Source organism: Pseudorca crassidens, chromosome X (genome assembly GCF_039906515.1).
Source record: "Pseudorca crassidens isolate mPseCra1 chromosome X, mPseCra1.hap1, whole genome shotgun sequence".
NCBI lineage: Eukaryota > Metazoa > Chordata > Mammalia > Artiodactyla > Delphinidae > Pseudorca > Pseudorca crassidens.
The window spans coordinates 42668381-42673174 of record NC_090317.1 but is presented as its reverse complement, the minus strand read 5'-3'; the positions used below and the strand labels follow the sequence as shown (position 1 = coordinate 42673174).

The 4794-nt window shown below is 40.5% G+C and overlaps 1 pseudogene; it reads right to left on the bottom strand.

The window, feature by feature from the left end:
• Nucleotides 1-2485: 2485 nt before the first annotated feature.
• On the bottom strand, nucleotides 2486-3405 carry LOC137216759 (TATA-box-binding protein pseudogene; annotated as a pseudogene).
• Nucleotides 3406-4794: the final 1389 nt, after the last annotated feature.

The following is a 4794-nucleotide window of genomic DNA, read 5'->3' as shown; positions in this document are numbered from 1 at the left end:
TATTCCCTCTCTCTTTTGTATCAATTTCTCTGTTTCCATGCAATCATTTCTATCAGCATAAACCTCTTATACTAGTCCCATTCTTTTAAAGAAAAAAAGTTTTGAATCTAGGTCATCCTTCAGCCACTGTTCTGCTTCTCTGATTCCCTTTACAACAAAACTTCCCAACCCAGTTGTCTGTAGTTGATGTCTCCACGTCCTCACCTCTTCATCTCTCCTCAGCCCACAATTTTCCAGCTTCCATCTCCATCATAGTTCTTGAGATACTGTTCTTCCCAAGGTCAATAATTACCTCAGTATTGCCAAGTTCAGCAGTCACTGCTTTGTTTTCATTTTACTTGACTCCTCAACAGCACTCCTTTCTTCTTGAAATATTCTCCTCATTGTTTCTGTATTAGTCAGCTCAAGCTGCCATAACAAATACCATACACTGGGTGGCTTAAACAACAGAAATTTATTTCTCACAGTTCTGGAGGCTAGGATGTTCAAGATCAAGGTCCAACATGGTTTGAGTTTTGGTGAGGACTCTCTTCCTGGCTTGCTGATGGCCACCTTCTCACTGTATCTTCATGTGGAGATATATATGTACATATGCAGAGAGAGAGAGAGAGAGAGAGAGAGAGAATGATCTCTGGTATCTCTCCCTCTTCTTATAAGGACACCAATCCTATTAGATTAGGGCCCTACCCTTTTGACCTCATTTAACCTTAACTTACTTACTCAAGACCCTGTCTCCAAATACAATCACGTAAGGGGTTAGGGTTTCAACATATGAATTTTGGAGGAACACAATTCAGTCCATAGTAGCTTCTGTAACACTAGTCTTTCCTGTTTTTTGTTCCTGCCTCGGCTTACTGCTCTACCTCTGGTTCCTTTGTTGGCTTCTCATCCTATAACTGACTCTAAATGTTGGCATTCTTCCATTCTCTTTATGGACCCTCTTCTCTTGCTACATTCTCTCCCTAGCAATGTTCATCAATTCTCATGGATTCAATTACCATCCGATGTTGATGATTTTCAAATTTGTATTTCCAGGTTTTCATATCAGCTGTCCATTTGAAATTTCCACTTTGATATCTCGTAGTAATATCAAACAACATGTTGAAAAGTGAAACTATTGTTTTTTTTCTACCAAACTTGCTTCCCATCCACAATCTTCCCCATTCCAGTTAATAGCATCAGCATCCATCCACAATTTTTCTAGCCAGAAACTTATGAATTCCTTGATTCCTTGCTCTGAAACCTTGATTCGCTTTCCTCTTGCCTTATTCTTCCCTGAAACAGATACACCAGTCAATCATGCCAATTGTAGTGCCAACATATATCTGGAATCCACCTCTGACTTCTACTGACACTATCTTAGTCAAGCCACACATGAGTCACTACAACAGAATCCCAACTGGTCTCTCTGGTTCCTTTCTTGCCTCATCTAATTCATTCTCCACTTAGCAAAGTGATTTTTAAAACTGTTAAATAAATCATGTTACTTATTACATAGATCTATTCGATAACTTTCTATTACACTTTGGATAAAATTCAGAGTCAGGTATCATGACCTGTTAAGGCCCTGCATGATTGCACCTCTTTATAATTCGACACCCTCATCTTCTGCCATTCTCCACGTCATGTACTCTTCTTCATGCACACTGGTCTTTTTTTCACTTTCTTAAACAAGGCAGTCCCTTTCCTATTTCAAGGTCATTATGTATGCTGTTCTTTCCATTTATAGTGCTCCCCACTGACTTTTCTCAAGGCAAACTCCCTAGATCTCAGCATGAGGATCTCTTCCTCAGGAGATTTTTTCTCACCTTGTTTTTTTTTTTTTAATTTTATAAACAGCATTTAGTGTACAGAGTACTCTGAAGGAAGAAAAATATGTACAGCCATTTGTTTTCATTAATACATTTCTATTCTGTCCTGCAATACTGAAAAGGTGGAATGTGGCACAAAAATAACCCCTAGGAGTTACAAATTAGAAAACAACACTTTTAAAAAAGATTTTTACTTTTCTGTAGAAATATAAAAACTGTGGTTTATAGGGAAGAAATTAAACAAAATAAAGTCCAATCAATTGTTGAGGTGGCTTTAACACTTAAAGTTTTGTCCCTTAAACCCACTTGTCAACAGCAGTAAGTGTTTAAAATCTAAATATAAATAAATGGGCAGCTCTGACCGAATAGCAGCCCAGTTCGAGCAACTTACAGTAACACTTCAGTGTTCTCTGTGCAGAAATAATACCCCTTCCTGGCATTCTTATGGGGTACACATGCAGGAGAGCTTCACTTCATGCTGCAACCTACAACCGAACATCCATCCTCTCATCACATGGGGCCATCCACAACACCACTAAATGTACCAAAACTGATTTGTTTAAAAAAAAAAAGCAGAAACTAACACATTATTGTAAAGCAATTATACTCCAATAAATATGTTTTAAAAAATTAAAAAACAAGTGGATGGGGGAGACAGGAATAGATGACAGCCATTACGTTGTCTTCCTGAAACCCTTTAGAATAGGGTAGATGTTCTCAAAGGCTTCATAAATTTCTGCTCTGACTTTAGCACCTGTTAATATAACTTGTCCAGAAACAAAAATAAGGAGAACAATTCTCGGTTTGATCATTCTGTAGATTAAACCAGGAAATAACTCTGGCTCATAACTACTGAACTGTTGGTGGGTAAGCACAAAATCTTCTAACCTTATAGGGAATTTCACATCACTGCTCCCCACCATGTCCTGAATCTTGAAGTCCAAGAACTTAGCTGGAAAACCCAACTTCTGTACAACCCTGGCATATTTTCTTGCTGCTAGTCTGGACTGTTCTTCACTCTTGGCTCCTGTGCACGCCATCTTCCCAGAACTGAATATCAGTGCAGTGGCCTGGGGCTCTCTTATTCTCATAATTACAGCAGCAAACCGTTTGGGATTATATTCAGCATTCCCTGCATGAAGTACAGTGGTCTTTAGGTCAAGTTTACAACCAAGATTCACTGTGGATACAATATTTTGCAGCTGCGGCACAATCCCAGAGCTCTCTGAGGCTGGCGTGGCAGGGGTAGGTAATGGGGGTCGTGGGGGAGGGATACAGGGGAGTGGTGCCCGGCAAGGGTGCGGTCGTTAAGAGTTTGTGAGTGGAAAAGCTGTGGTGTCTGGCCCGAGGCTCCCTGGGTTGCCTGCTGGGACGTCGACTGCTGAATGGCTGCCACTGCCGCCTGCTGCTGCTGCTGCTGCTGTCTTCGCTGCTCTTCCAATAAAGACAGACTATTGGTGTTCTGAATAGGCTGTGGAGTCAGTCCTGTGCCATAAGGCATCATTAGACTAAAGATAGGGATTCTAGGAGTCATGGTACCCTGAGGGAAGGCCAGGCCCTGGGCATAAGGTGGGAGGTTGTTGTTCTGATCCATGAGGTTCATTTACTTCTTGGCAAATCAAAACCCTTTGGACTGTAAATCGCCTCAGCATTTAGTCTTTTCCTAGAGCATCCCCAGCACACTCTTCTTAGCGACTTCCTTAACTCTCTGGGTTATCTTCATGCACACCAAGAAACAGTGTTGCTTATTCTCAGAAAAGAGAGTTGTTTGTAGAATCTCCTCATTTTTTGGTCAAATCTGATATTTTTTTGATATAATCACTGGAGTCACTGCAGAGATAACTCTCACCTTCTTATCAGGAATAATTTCCTCCATCCTTGCCTCCTATAACTCTATCTCAACTCCTTGATTGTTTCTTTTGTTAACATTTACAATTTACAATACTTCTATTCATGTATTTTGCTTTGTTTAATGTCAGTATCCTCCACTAGACTGCAAGCTCCATTTTTGTTTGTCTTGTTCACTGCTGATTTCTCAGGTCCTAGCCTGGAATAAAATGAACTCTACATAGATAATACTTGTTGAACCAAAAAATTTAAAGTAACAGGCATGAGGGCTTCCTTTCATAGATTTTGGCAGTCTAGCCTAATGGACACAGGAACCTCTGATATCAAATTCAGCCTTCCAAGCAATGAGTAGTCCTTCCCAGACCCACTTCACCTCTAAGGAGATTCAACATGGCTCTGTTTAGCCAAGGTCCTTTAAGGTCTGTGGAAGAAGGTTCTGAGCCTGGAGTCTATGAATAGGATTGGTGGTTTATGAAACCTCAGAAATTGTATATAGTAATTTGTGAATATGTTAATCTGTGTATTTTTCTAGGGAAAAATTCTACAACTTTGATCAGATTCTTAAAGGAGTTCATGACCCAGAGAAGGTTAAGAATCACTCACCAAAGGGTCTTTTCCTGGGATAACTGCCAGCCAGAAGTCCTGAACTGCTCTAATTAAAATGTAATTGGAGAATGTAGCTGAAACCACTATTTCCTTTGAGCTTTTCCTGGAGCTATGATCAGATCTGCTTGAGCCTTCCCTGGATTTGGGGTACATTTTTGGCATTATATAATGTGCCTTAAATCTTATCTAGTCATGCTCTGCCCCCTGTGACCCACATTGACCTGGTTGCTGTTTCCTGCCTAATCTTAGATTCTGACCAGACCTGCGCCAGTGTCACAACCATGCTGATATAACCAGCACATCCTTTTGTCTGACTCAGCTCTGTCAGGGATCTTCACTGGTCCCAGACTGATGGATCAGAATTATTATGTCATTGACCAAGACAATAAAGTAGGAGTGGAGGGAAAACTGATTCAAGAACTCAAGATCAGAAAGCAAATCTGATCATATGAGTCACATTGGGGCTTGTCTGATCATATGAGTCACTTTGGGGCCTTGTGAAATGCAGATAAAACAGATTCTATCCACC